Consider the following 15,959-nt stretch of genomic DNA (forward strand, 5'->3'; position numbering starts at 1 on the left):
TGCCCGAGGCTGGATTCGAACCTGCGACCGTAGCAGTCACGGGGTTCCGGACTGAAGTGCCTAGAACCGCACGGCCACCACGGCCGGCTCAGAAGAATGGAAAAGAAAATTGAGGAAGTGGTAGATGACGATCAGTTTGGCTTTAGGAATGGTAAAGGCACCAGAGATGAAGTTCTGACATTGTGTTTGATAATGGAAGCAGGACTAAAGAAAAATCAAGACACGTTCATAGGATTTGTCGAACTGGAAAAAGCGTTCGACAATGCCAAATGATGCAAGATTCGAAATTCTGCAAAAAATAGGGGTAAGCTATCGAGAGAGACGGGTAATATACAATATGTACAAGACCAAAGAGGAAATAATGAGAGTGGACCAGCAAGAACGAAGAGCTAAGAGCTCCGATTAAAATGGGTGTAAGACAGGGATGTAGTCCTTCTCCCTTAGTGTTCAGTCTGTACATCGAAGAAGCAATGGTGGAAATAAAATAAAGGTTCAGGAAGGGAGTTAAATTCGAGGTGATAAGAGTCGCTGTTGACTTTTCTATCCACAGTGAAAGTGAAGAAGAATTACATGATCTCTTGAATGGAATGAACAGTCTAATGTGTATAGAATATGGACTGAAAGTAAATCGAAGAAAGCCGAAAATAATGAGAAGTAGCAGAAATGAGAACAGCGAGAAACATAAAAAGAGGATTGATGGTCACGAAGTAGATGAAGTTAAGGAATTCTGCTACCCAGGTAGCAAAGTAGGAAATGACGGATGGAGAAAGGAGGACGTCAAAAGCAGACAAGCACCGGCAAACATCGATCTTAATATGAAGAAGAAATTTCTGATAATGTAGTTTTGGAGCACAACATTGTATGATAGTGAAACATGGACTGTGGAGCAGAAGTGAATCGACGCATTTGAGATGTGATGCTACAGACGAATGCTGAAAATTAATTGGACTGATAAGGTAAGAACGGTAGGACATCTGGGCCGCATCAAACCGGTAAGAAGACTGTTGACTTAAAAAAATGCAGTAACGAAATATTTAGATGTGGCTGGACAAGGTGAAATATCCGATGTAACAAAAGAAAGGACTGAACGTAGAGGTCTTCAAAATTACGCACACTTAACACGCGTAACTTAGCTATGGTGGCGTTCGACTTTCTGTGTCGTCATTCACGTGGCAATATTTCACGACCTATTTTGTTATGTAGGATGCACCGTTTGTGATTATCATTGAATTAATTTTGCAAGCTTTCGCTTTATCCCCAGCCACATTTTTACCACATGGCGCACCTCTACAGCTCACGTGACGTGGTGCAGCCGGGATGGTCGATGCTCCTGAGTAGCGGAACGGATCCATCGCTCTTAGCGGGAGGTGTGAGAGACGTCCAGAACGTGTTTATAGGCTACCGGCACCTTATAAGCTTATCAGCCGTCCATCTACGGCCGGTGGACATCGCGCCGTTACAGAACAAATTACTGGCGAGAGGGCGGCATCGACAAAGCCGGTTATGGACCACAAGTGTCCACTCAGATTGGGGCTAAACTGCCGCTACGCATTCTAAATGGCCCGCTCAGAGGTGCTCGGACACGCTGGCGACTCTGGTTACTGCGTCTTTCTTTTCCATCGTGAGTAGCTATCAGAAACGTCTCGGTCAGTCTGACAGTTAGCAAATACACTGCTGACTATTTAGTCTGAACACTACGAAGTATAGAAACCAGTGAAATCAAAAAGTTGTTGGAAGTCCCCTGCAGTAATATTGAGCCGAGCTGTCTCTACAGCCGTCCAAAATTGCGAATGTGTCGGTGCAGAACCTTGGGTACAAACTGACCTCTCGATTATGTGCCAAGTGGGGCGATATGGGTGGCCATATCATTTGCCCGTATAGTCCAGAATGTTCTTCAAGGAAATCGCGAACAATTGTGGCCCAGTGCCACTGTGCATTGTCAACCATAAAAAATCCACTTTAAGTCCATGAATGTCTGCAGGTGGTCTCCAAGTAGCCAAACATAGCCGTTTCCAGTCAATAATCGTTTCAGTTGAAACAGATGACCCAGTCTATTCCACATCAACACAGCCAACATCATTATGGAGTCACCACCAGCTTGCACACTGCCTTGTCGACAACTTGGGTCCATGACTCGGTATGGTCTGCGCCATACTCAAAGCTCTCCATCAGCTCTTACAACATGAAATCGGAACTCACTTGACCAGGCCACGGTTTTCCAAACGTCTAGGGGCCAACCGATAGGGTGACGAGTCCAGGAGAGGCGCTGCAGGCGAAGTCGCGCTGCCAGCAAAGGCACTCGTACCTGTCGTGTACTGCCATAGCCCATTAACGACAAATTTCGCCGGTCTATCCTAATTGATGCGTTCGTCGTATGTCACATACTGATGTCTGCGGGTATTCCAAGCAGTGTTACTTGTCTGTTAGCACTGACAACACTATGCAAACGACGCTGCTCGTGGTCGTTAAGTGAAGGCCGTCGGCCACTGCGTTGTGTCAAGTGAGAGGTTATACCGGAAATTTGGTGTTCTTGGCACGTTATTAACAATGTGTATCTCGGAATATTGAATTCCCCAATGATTTTCGAAATGGAATGTCCCGTGCGTCTAGCTCGAACTACCATTCCGCACTAAAAGTCTGTTAGTTCTTGTTGTGCGGTCATAATCACGTCGGACACCTTTTCACAAGAATCACATGAATATAAATATCAGCTCCGCCTATGCACTGCCTTTTTATACCTCTTGTGTACAGGATACTACTACCATCTGTATGCGTGTATGTTTCTATCCCACGACTTTAGTCACCTTAGTGTATACGCTTGAAATTTGGTACACAGACCTACTACCTCTGGCAGCAAGAACGGTTCTAACATGGCTGCGTATCCAGTCTAAGGCTGGATGACAGATATAGGTACGGCATTCACTGCTGCCTCAGCTATATACCAGAGATCATCCATCGTACTTCTCGTTGAGTGGTGCCTTGCCAGTTTCTCGCCAAGTCATTACCAGGATTTTCCGTTCGTAAAAGATCTAGAATACGTAATAGCCAAGGCAACATTAGAACACCCTCTGTCGCGAGGTATCGGGTAGTTATAATTAAACTGCAGCTACTCACGGATGCTTAGAGCAGTCTATAATTATCGTATGGCAGTGGAACTTGGTACATATCCTAATGTGTTAATGTATAATCAATTTACGCTTGAAAAAAAATTAGTTCCGGTTTTGACCACCAGATGCAAATTAGGCGCTGTGAATGCAAGGAAGACATACATATTTCCGGATGTAATGGATTATGAACGGGACGTGGGCAAAAAATATCAAACAAGTGAGCAAGGAATAATATTAACTCTATTTTTATCTGCCGCGTACGCAATCTGTTCAATTTGAGTACCGGAGATGCTGTACAGCGCCTAATTTGCACCTGGTTGCCAAATTGGAACTATTTTTTTCGAGCGTAAATCAGTATCGCATTAGCGCGTTAGTGTATTCATCGAGTTTCGCTGCCATACGAAATTACAGCCCGCACTGGACCTCCGTGAGTAGGTGTAGTTTAATTATAACCACCTGGTATATCGAGTCAGCAGGGGTAACATGTGGACTTGCGTCACCTTGTTCAAAGACAACGTCACGAAGACTCCAAAGACAGAGCATGTCAGAGATATAACGACTGCCGTCAGAATTACCAGCTTTACGAATTAGAGATAATCCAGCTGTCTACAATGGCACCCAACAGCGTCACGATAGTTTCTGGACGTATTTGACGATGACGAATCCAATGCGACAAAGTTCACTTCCTTCAGTGCCTCCGCATACGATCCTATCGCAATGCTTTGGCCCTACTGAACCTATCGATTTAATATTTCATTGACAGTCCCAGAACAACTTCAGCTACAAGATTGCGGAACGAGTTTCGGCAAATCTGATAGTCATTGCTCCCTCTTACCCGAAGCATAACATAATCTCACAGACGAATAACATCCATATTCGATTTCTGAATGAGAAATCCGCCGTGTAATCTTTACTTACGTAATGAATGCGAATGGCGTTTCTCGTACCTACATTTCTCTTGCGGTTGAAGCTCTGTTTTCTTCTGTTTTCTCTCAAATATCCCGTCAGTCCAAACATTTTCGAGACTGTATTAATAAAAAAATAAAGAAAAAATAGCGCTTTTAAAGCTACATAGCCTCGCCGACCCTCCCCCGCCCCCCCTTCCTGCACTTGAGTACAATGCAGAGAACTGTCACACAACAATGTGAAACTGCAAGAAAATTTCTTCTTAGGGCCGTTGCTCAGCTCGGGCGTTTCATTAGCTTGGATGTCGTTTATGTAGTCAAAAAGTTGGCTATTCATGTAAGCTTCTCTCATCTGTCGTTTTATGACAGGTTCTTATTGATAACATCCACACCCGTGACGATTTTCTCCAGGAAATTTTTTTTATTGCAGTCAAGTTCTGGTAGTCGTACTCGGATCGTTGTTTTCTTTTACTGCAGTCAAGGTGTACGGGACAAATTTTGCGCACACTCTTCTCTTCTTCAAAAAGGTCTGGAGAATGTCTTGAACCCTTGATTTAGAGATCTTTTCCTGCTACGATTTTTCCATCAGCCGACTGGCCGAATGCCAATTTGTTGCTTACGCTATTTAATTCAAGCTGCCACCGTAATTACTGTAGACATTTGACTGTAAAGTGTGACCTGTAGACGTAATTACTTTGAGTTCGCTGCGTATCTCATCCTGTTTGATTTGTTGACATACGTGTTGCCAACATAAGGACATGTATGCTGAAAACTAATGGCTATTCATTTCTGTTATGTTTATTACTGTGTGTGTGTGTGTGTGTGTGTGTGTGTGTGTGTATGTGTATGTGTGTGTGTGAGCGAGAGAGAGAGAGAGAGAGAGACCATACGTGCAAGGTTTTCTTTCTTTTCTTTTGAGCTGCAGAATCTTGAATATGAATTTGGTAGCTGTCAGAGAACGGCTCATGGACAAATGAGTGGAAAGGGTGTTATTATTACTGTTACGATTGAAAGGGTACAGTACCGCCCGACATTGAAAATAGGTACATTTTTGTCAGAACAACACATTTTTTCTAATAATAACTCAATTTCAAATAATACAGCGAAGCCGGATACCAGTGTGGGAAAGAATGACAATTTATTTATTTAATTGGTCACATGTGCACTCCCACATGTGTGATGAATACGTTCTTAATATTACTTTGTGTGATATGATTCCGTGTGATGCTAGATTCAAACTCTGAGAGAGAAGCAAGGTGAGTCGGCCGTCTATCCAGCAACGCCACTTGGCTTGCATTGCACAGGAAGACGTGCATATATCTCCAGAGTTCATAGTAGGAAAGTAGAATTACGAAGTGGGGCAGTGTCGTGTGAAACTGGGATAAATACTAATTGTAGTGGGAAAGCTGAAAGTGATAGTGTTGTGACTATTTATTGTATTGAAATCCATGTTGTAGTGTGGTGTATGTCATGTAATTTGGGTATGTGTGGTTTTGCATGGGAGAGTAGCAAGGTAGTTTCAAAAGATTAGTGGGTTATGCTTGTTCCTTCGGTACCGCTCGGTCTGGAGGAAAGTTTCGTGATGATGATTGTGAGAGTCGAAGTGTGAGGTATAATAAAAGGTCCACCATCCTATCCAGAAAGTGCACTGTAGCGTTAAATAATTACGAGACCATAAGGTAGAGAATCACCAATGTAAAGCCATGCCCACTGGGCGGAATTTCTCATGTGTTATTGTTGTAGGTTATAGAATTTGTGTGTTTAGGTTATAGAATTTATCGAAATAAATAAGATAGTGAAAAGAAAAAGATTGGTGGACTTATCCTTCGAATTGTATGTTGTCATGATGTCCCGAATTTATAATGTGTGCGCCATTCATATTCAGTGCAGTGACCACGTATTGATAAAAGCTGTTAAATAAAAAAAAAGAAAATGTGGTATTGCCAGTGCGTAGTGAACAGTCAGAGTTCTGTAAATTACAGATAGTCAGATGTGCGTTTCCGTTGCGTATTATTCATACAGGAGGTTGATTAGTGACTTAATTGTGAGTACGAGAGTTCATGTTACTTGATAAATAAGAATGAATCCACTCACTTGGCAGACCACTCATCTTGCAGGCCGGACTGCTTGATGCCGCAGTATGAGCAAGGCACGTGGGTGCCTCTCGTAATTTAGACCCTGCCAGGATTCTGCTGTTAGGGTTTGCTGTTAAGATTTTATTTATGGACTGTATTGTGATAGCGCTAAGAAGTAAAAGTTTTTTGTTTGCAATTTCTTTCTGGATCGGTGAGGATCTTTAATTTTTTTTATGTAATCGCTTATGACGTCATCTAAGCTTGGAAGATCGTTGTATAAATTTTTTTTGCTTAATGTCCGTAGTAACTAGGTTGCAGTCGAAAAGTGTAGTCACCACGGAGAATAGTGATTCTAGCGTGAACATAGTACTGCAGCAGGAAGTAGCTGTCGACCATGGGTTAATGAGCGAGAACGGCAAACACTCGGAAGGGGCTGAATTGTTCAGCGAACCGTGGGTAGGTGATCCTTTATGCGGCGGGCTTTGACCACAAACGGGGGCTTTTCTCGACAACGCGGGCGAGCCGGGACTAGGTCAGGTATGCAGTGAAAGTGAAGCTACCCTTGGCGAAGCTACGGTTTCTCAGGCGAACGGGGTGAGCGCACCGAAAGTAGCAGATGACAATGTGCTACTGCAGTTTTTACAGAGGATGGATAGAGATAATAAGGAAAGAGATAGGGAGTATAAGGAAAGATTGGAAGCAAATAAGGAAAGATTGGAAGCGATGGATAGGGAAACTAAAAAAAGATTGGAGGCAAATAAGGAAAGATTGGAAGTGATGGATAGGGATAATAAGGAGAGAGATAGGGAGACTAAGGAAAGATTAGGAGCAAATAAGGAAAGATTGGAGGCAATGGATAAGGGAAATAAAGAGGCAATGAGGAAGCTACACACAGTTATCGATGAGCGTCTGCCCGCAGTTAATAATCGGTTAGATGAGGGGGAGAAGAATCTGGATGCGTTGAAGCAAGTATGTGATGCCGTGAAAGAAAAAGCCAATAATTTGGAGGTACGAATAAGTGCAATAGAGTGCAATAGTACAGAATGTAGGGACGTGTTGCCGGATGAGCGAATCAAAGAGATAGTGGAGGACTTACTTGCTGATAAACAAGGGGCATTAGACAGCGTGGAAGCTGAAGTCACCCGGCAGGAAGTGACGCTAAATAAACACAGGGATGAAGTTGCGGAGGTAGTGGTCAGAATGAATACAATTAGCGCAGATGTAGAAAAGATCAGTATGAGAGGTGAAACAGGCTCTGGGAGTACGCAACGAGAGGTTTATGCCGACCAGGAGGAGATACAATCACTATTACAGTTTAAAGAGGCACAATTAGAAACAAATAGGAAACATAGGGAAGAACTAGCACAGTTGCAATTAGCGTGCAGAAGCGAAGGTGAAACACCGCCAGGTAGACTGCAGAGGGAGAGTGAGATAAATTCAAAAAACGAAAATAGGCAGAAAGAGGAAGACGAACTCAGAGAGTTAGAAGAACGGTTGTGTCGGATAAAACGGGTGGCAAACCAAACTGGGTATAGTCCAAGGTCGGAAAACGTAAATGCGGAAGAAGAATGTAGGAGGCACTTCGTGTCGGTACAAACGTACACTTGTTTTCTGGATCCTGATAATTACCAACATCCATGCCTGTGGCTGTCTCAATTTCAAGATTCATTACCTTTATCGTGGGGACCGCTCCTCAAAATGAAATTTGTGTGTAACCATTTGAGGGACGAGGCTAGAGCGAAAATGCAGGAAGTTATTAAAGACTGTAGTAGCTACAAGATATTTTGTGACAAGTTTTTAAATGAATTCTGGTCGAAAAGTAAGCAGGACCAGGTTAAGCAAAGCATATTGATGATGCCAAATTGTAACGAAGGTGGTATAAGAGATCCAGTGTCGCGCTATCAGGAAATGCTGAGACGAAATAGGTATTTGGAAGTGCCATACGAAACTGGGGAGCTCATTAGAATCTGTATAACGAAGTTGCCAGTGAGATTGCGCAGAGATATAGTGATAGCAGGCAGAGGCTTAGACGATTCCGCGTCATTTCAGCACTTGTTACAGGAACTGGGTAATGAGAGCAACATTGTGAACGGCGACACGACTCATAGGTCAGACAGAGTCGAGGACAGGAATGGCAGAAACTATGAGAATGACAGGAGAACATGGAATCAGAGGAATGACGAAAATGGAAGATGGCGAGGAAATAGGGGGCAGAATTCATGGGGATATCGTCCGGCAAACAGGGAAAATAGAAGATGGGACAGAGATGGAAGAAGAAGGGTAAATGAAAATGATGGGCGAAGAGAGGATAGGCAGTCATTGGGTTCACGACAGGACAATCATTGTCACAATGACAGAGGGACAAGAAGGTGACTATTAATGATGTAGGTGACTATTAATGATGTAAATATTAGGTATATCGATTACGGAAAACTAAGAGAGAATCTGTTAGAGGAGGTAGGAGATGTGGGGAGTGAAGTCCACCCAATAATTAGCGTAGAAATAAATATTTATTATCGTACCTTGTGTCATCGACACGCGCAGTGTAATGAGTGTTTTGAGGGAAGATGTGTTTAAGTGTTGTAGTCTTACAAAACCATGGCCAACGTTGCCATTGCAAAGGACAACAGTGAGAGGGGCAGTTACAGGAAAGGGAATTGAGGTGAAGTTACAAGCGCAGGTAGACTTTGTGTGCCAGGTGAAGAGGTTTAGTACAGTGTTCATGATTGTGTCATCTCTAACTGTTGAAGGGATATTAGGCGTTAATTTTTTGAACCAATATAAAGCAGTCGTTAACATGAGAAATGGTTTGATGGAGTTGAAACGAGATTCGGAGGAAATTACATTAAGATTCGACGATTGTTTATATGCTAAAGATAACGCACACTTAGCATTATGTCTGGCGGTAAAGTCCGGTAGACAGGCACAGAATAATGGGTTCGAACAAGAGAAGAAGGAAATTCATAAATGTTTGGAGGAGGAGATCAGGGAGAAAATCTGGCATTTACGAGGGACCACGGTCTACGGGGAATTGCAGAAAATTTTATACGAGAATAGAAAGGTATTTAAACATGCCGCGAGTACAATAAGAAATTTTGTGTATAGATTCAAGGTCAAGCCTCACAAACAGTTTAGGTCCCAAGTGCACCCGATACCTGTTGTGTACATAGAAAGAGTGGAAGCTGAGATCGAAAGCATGCTACAACAAGGGATTATCGAACCAGCATCCAGTCCGTACAACAGCCCTTTAGTTTGTGTTGAAAAAAAGGATGGGTCAATTAGATTAGTTTTGGACGCAAGAAGGATTAATAAGATAATAGAGCCAGAGACAGATCGGCCGCTGACACTTGACGAATTGCTACAAAAGTTCCACGGGATCAGAGTTCTCAGCTCAGTTGATTTGAGAATGAGTTTCTGGCAGGTGGAGTTAGATAGGGGGTGTAGAAAATACACTGCCTTCTTGTGCTACGGGAAATCGTATGAATTCCGGAAACTACCATTTGGGTTAAATGTATCATCCGCGGCATTTATCAGAGCCCTAAATACTGTCATTCCTAATGGAATAAAAGATAAGGTAACACAGTACGTGGATGATGTCCTGATAGCCGAAAGAAACTGGGAAGACCACAACAGAACGTTAAGCATATTGCTCGGTGGACTGGAGAGACATGGGGTAACCGTGAATTTGGGAAAGTCAGAATTTGGACGAAAAGAAATCGAGTTTCTAGGTCACATTGTGACACCAGAGGGAATAAGACCAAATCTAGACAAACTCGAAGCAATCACAGATTTTCCGGTGCCAAGAACAAAACGTCAGCTACGGGGTTATTTAGGATTAATCAATTTTTACAGAAGGTTCATTAAGATTGGGGGTGCAGCGACAGCCAGACTATGTCAGCTGACTGGAAAGAAAACGGAATGGAATTGGGACCCTGTCGCGCAGGAAGAATTTGAGGCGTTAAAGAAGGCACTGCTATCGGCACCTCTTCTCGGGCATCCAGACCTAGGGAAAGAGTTTTGTATGGCCACGGACAGTTCCCGTAGCGGACTTGGGGTAACATTGTTCCAAGAGCAAGAACAAGGAGGAGAAGTAATACAACAACATGTTGCATTTGCGAGCCGAGTGCTTAGCAAAGCTGAGAGAAATTACACGGTAACTGAGCTTGAAGCTTTGGCAATAGTATGGGGTTTTAGTAAGTTTAGATACTATTTGTATGGGAGGCATACTAAAATCTATACTGACCACAAGTCACTACAGTTTCTGATGTCGGCCGAACTTAACCATAGACGACTCGCTAGGTGGGCACTCTATTTACAGGAGTTTCAGTTTCCGGTCATGTATATTCCTGGGCCACAGAATATAGTGGCAGATGCGTTGTCAAGGAACCCAGTAGGTCATGGTCGATGCATTGATGAGGAGGTAAACGAGAACAGATATGATATATTGTGCCGTCCGAGAAATACATAGGCGCGGTACTCACAAATATCGCGACAGAGCAGAATAAAGACGCGTCATGGAGAATGGTGAAGGACAGAGTTAGAGCGAACTTAGATGCCGATATAGCGCGCTTTTATACAATTCAGAACGGGGTCCTTTTCTACCGTAGAAATCCGAACACACAGGACTGGGTGTTGTGTATACCAAATGAAATAGTCAACAAGTTGATCTGGTACACGTACCTAAGTTACGGGCATTACGGGGCAAGGAAATGCTGTAAGAAGTTAAGGAAATCAGTTTATTTCATTAGTATGGAGAGGAGGATCAAGAACGTGCTTGGTAGTTGCAAATTGTGCCAGAAGGCAAAATCGTTAACTATCTCATGCAAAGCACCGCTTTTTTCGATAGTGCCAGGTAGATTGAGGGAATTAGGAGCAACAGATTTGTTTGTCCCGCTACCTAAGTCAGTGCAGGGATGTAGATATGTTTTAGTGACACTGGAATTGATGTCAAAGTATGTGACTTTTACCGCATTGAAACGTGCGACGGGAAGGACAGTGGTAGCAGCGATCGTTAAAAACATTTTGCGAGAAGTAGGAACTGTAGAAAACTTTCATAGCTGACAATGGACCACAATATAGATCCAGACAATGGCTAACCACACTGAAGAGAAGAAGGATAAAACCGGTGGTCATATCCCGATACCATGCTGCAAGTAACCCAACTGAAAGAATGGTAAAAGAACTGGGAAAGTTGTGTAAGATCTATTGCCATAGGCAACATAGAAGTTGGAGTACTTTTCTCAAAGATTTTCAGGACATCCTCAATGAGCTACCACATGGAGCAACTGGTTTATCTCCAATTAAGGTACTAAAGAATGAACCACCACCAGATCGAGTCAGGGTGCTGGTAGATTTTCCGCGATCAGGAAAGCAGAGGCACACAGAAATTGTCAAGGTTGTGATAGAGCATATAAAGAAAGCAGCTAAGGATAGGCAGGAGAAGCAGAAAGGAAAGATCCGTAACATCGAATTGGCAGTAGGAGACAAGGTTCTAATTGAAACTCATCGATTATCAAAGAAGCACAGATTCCTAACTAGCAAATTCTTTACGGTGTATAGTGGACCATTCAGAGTGAGGTGGATTGTCCATGAAAATGCTGTACTGATTGAGACGATCAAGGGAAAACAGTCTCGTGGGCTTCATCACATTTCTAACATCAGATTATGGAAAAGTTAAGGATAGATCGAAAGTAGGCAATTTATGGTAGATAGTCAGTGTATTTATTTGTGGTGTGTAACGTTGTGCAGGGTCAAATCGAACATAAGGATTTTCAGGCAGGGTGTCAGGAAGTATGACGGAATAGACTGGTCGAATGAGTCATTAACAGGAGTCGACAGAGGGGTGTATGTACGTATTTTTTTGTCATATGAATGAGGATCAAGCAGAAACGACATGATGAGTAATGAGAGGATAAAGATGGAAGATAGTGAGAGAAGCGACATGATAAATAGTAGTTGATAAAGGTGATATTTAAGGAGAGAAGCGACGTGAAGCAGTGTGATTAATAAAGAGAGATTCGACGTGACGAAACAGTGGTAAATAAAGGTGAGTAGAATTGAATAATGTGGAGATGTCTTAGATGTATGTTACAGAGAGGCCTGTGTATGCTGCAATCGAGATTGATGCGAATGGCGAAGGAAGACCAGGAAATGATGGAGTAATGGACGGACGGAGAGCCGAAATACGAATGAAGAGAGAAGGACAACTGCACAACGTGAAGGACATAAAGGGAGTATGAGATCCAGATGGTGAACGTTGTGGAATTACTATTTGATATTGTAATTATGAGCTGTATAGATTGTTCCTTATTCCTTTTGTTTTTGTTTTTTTTTTTTTTTTACACTTTCATGTTTTGTATGAGGGACAACAGGTACAATCAATAGCACAAGTGTGGGCTGTATATAGAAAAGGCAAAAATGTTGATGTATGTGTAGAAAACTAGGGTGTATGATTTTATGTTTTTTAGAACAAAGATTCTTTTATTACCAATGTATCTAATAGATCATACATGTAATCAATGAGTATTTAAATACTGTAAGAATATCCTTTTGTCTGTAATGTTGCGAGATGCATGGAAGGGTCTGACTGGTTGGGTGTCGTAGCGCTGAGGTGCTACCCGGAACGCGCACTACCGCATAAAAAATGAAGGAGGCCAAGCCGACTTCGCCATGGGAGAGGCGACACAGCCGTGGCACTCCCCACTGCACTGTCGGTCGGGGTACACTCCACGCGCCCGCTACAGCAGGTCAACGGCCTGGGACGACACGCACCTACTACTGGCTGCCATTCATAAGTTCCACCACCCTTACGACTGGGGAAAGTATCCCACGGAGGCAACAGCGGGTGGTTTCTTCTGCTCAGCGGCTCGCGCGGCCGCGGCGGCGCCACGGCAGAATGAACGACGCGTGGCAGAATCCGGCGGGCATTTTTTACCAGCATCTATTAACTAGTACTGGACTGTGGAGCCATGAAACAAGATGACTGCTCGTATGTCTCCATAAGGTGGAAAGTGAAGGACTGGTGTTCCCACGTTGTGAGTGGTGGAAAAGACTTTGTCTTTAGCAGACAGGACGATTGTTCTGTTTTGTCTTGACCACTGAACGGTGGGTTCCATAAACTTTTGGCAGTGACTTGTTAAGTGTGCTTTGTGAATTGCATGTGGGACGCTTGGTATACTTAAAGAGGACAGTTATCGTTTGGTGACTAATTATTGTATGAACACAAGAAACTAAAGTGGGACATTGACATTTGCATTTGTAGTAGGAGACATTTCTTTAATTGGTGCGGGAATAAGTGCTGTTTGTTGGAACTTACGACTTTTAATTACACCATGAACTGAAAGGACAGAACCGTGGGTAATAGTAGTTGTAGGGCCATTTCTGGACGACCAGATTCGTGTGGATGGTACTCTGAGAGTGACTATGACATTTGTGTTTAATGTGAAATACAGTTTACTGTTCAGTGCGTGTTCAACATGCCGATTTGAGTGACTTAAAGACTTTCGTCCAGGTAACCATGGGAGAGCTTTGAAACTGAGACAGTGTTTCTGGGGAACCTGTCAGCAACTTTCTTGACCCCAAGAAAATCACAGAATGAAATGATTCCGTGTGACTCGCAAGATAGGGAATAATGTATTTGTACTTGTAATTGTGTAAATTTTTTTAATATGTTTCATTCCTGCAGGGACAGCAAGTGTAATTGTATTTCATTAACATTTGTGTTTAGAATAGTTAGTTTTTTTTTTTTTTTTTTTTGGGCTACCAGTTCACATGGCACGTTTATTAGAAAATTTGGTACAATGATGCTTTAATTATTAGCCAGTGGCGTAATACTAACGTAGCGGCTCTTGTTGCATAGGTCAGTAAGGTTGTCACAGGGGACAAGAGTTTGCATTGCACAACAAATTTCGGAATTAATTGATGCATTTTGATGTCGTGGACAGTAATGATCTTGTTGATGTGTTGACTGAAGCCACTTATTTGCATTATCACAGTGATGATATTTCACATTAAAGTGTAACGAAGGCTAGTCAAAATGCAAGTTCTTGTCGTCTAAATGTGTAACAACAGAGAAATGGGCAGTAGAGTAAGATACAAGAGCTACTGGTGGAATCAAGCACTTATTGCTAACTATTTACAGCGTGGATTGATCAAAGTTGAAGGACTGACTAGCTCAGCAGCAGGTATTTGTTCTGGTGGACAAGGATAAGGTTAAAGTCACAGTCGAGTAGTGGTGGCAATTGCTTAAGTGATGATAGTTAATGAGGTATGACATGATGTCTTAGGTTGACTATATTACGTAACCAGTATGTAACTTGTGGTAAATTTCATTGTTTTTCTTCTCAGTTTTATTTCTCTAAAGGTTCGATGTATATTTTAGAGTACTGATATGGAGCCTGACTTCTATGTGTAACTAGTGTACGCAGTTTTTTTCTGTTGTTGATTTTGTTTTGTATTTAGACATTGCAGTGTAAAGTTTATTACAACACAATTTATGAATGTCAGATTACTTATTCTGTGTTTGGACGGTGAGCTAAATAAAATTTCATGAGTAAAATTAGTATTTTTTTTTATTTGTCACAGAATTAGTGAAGTTTGGATTACTCATAAAAATAACGAAGATCCCAGTAACTAAGCAAATTTTTATCTCAACATTATTTTTTATTTGTATGATGTAATGTTTTATTTGTCATGTGGATTGTTGTAAATTTGTATGTGTACGTTACTCCGGATTGTGGAGAGTACAATAATGGAACAACTGTGTCAATAATTTGGTAAAGTAACAGCATTTGGTCGACTATTTGAGGTCACCAGGGGCTAAGGTCTCCTCCTGGTAATTTTGATGACTTGCTACGTTTGTTCTAATACAGTTTTCTTAAAAAAAAATGTTCAGGACTACCCTCACATTGCAAGGATAGTACCGTGCCACTTATTTCTGCATGGGTAGCCGGTGGTGAAAGGGTACAGTACCGCCCGACATTGAAAATAGGTACAACATACTTCATTATTTTTGTCAGAACAACACATTTTTTCTAATAATAACTCAATTTCAAATAATACAGCGAAGCCGTATACCAGTGTGGGAAAGAATGACAATTTATTAATTTAACTGATCACATGTGCACTCCCACAAAATAAATCCCTACATCCAGTTTGGTGAGATCTGTGGAATGAATGAATTTATGGTCTTCTGCTAACCGCAGATAGTGAAAGTGAATATATGATCATCTTTGAGACGATCCTTTAGCCACCTTTGGTGGAACCAAAGAGATGAAACTTACCGGAGCTTTGAGCGCCTGAAATGTGGCTGACCAATACGGTAGCATGGTCTTCCCCCACCTCGACAGAGGTACGAGATGACCTGAAGAACGGCCATGTTTCAGCACTCTGCCGCTGGATCTTGTGCTGTTAAGACCTGTCTTGGGTGTGCTCCGTAAAGACAAAAGAGTGGAGACATGGTGTGCATGTGGAATATTTAAGAGTAGTTTGAAATAATAATTTCTCTATTTCAGGAACTTTTGTGGGGAGAATTAAATGTCAGGCAGGTAATATTAATGGGATTGTAGTAATCTTCGGAAGTGACCAACTGTGACAACGAAACCACGTGTAGCAATAAGTTGAAATACTTCCGTGTGCTTAAGTTAAGCTGAATTACTAGCGTGTGTACAATAAGTTGATATATTTAAGAAATAGCGTGTGTACCATAAGTTGAAATATTTAAGAAATGGCGTGTGCAGGACTTGAAATTAGAGACGAGTACTTCCACGTGGTGAATACTGTGTGAGTCTCAAACTGTGTATGAGACAAAAGATAAAGAGAAGTACTCGTCCATGGTATCAGTTGAGGACTCGCGTGTGTGATGAATACGTTCT

The sequence above is a fragment of the Schistocerca americana genome, chromosome 3, assembly GCF_021461395.2.
Source record: "Schistocerca americana isolate TAMUIC-IGC-003095 chromosome 3, iqSchAmer2.1, whole genome shotgun sequence".
Lineage (NCBI taxonomy): Eukaryota > Metazoa > Arthropoda > Insecta > Orthoptera > Acrididae > Schistocerca > Schistocerca americana.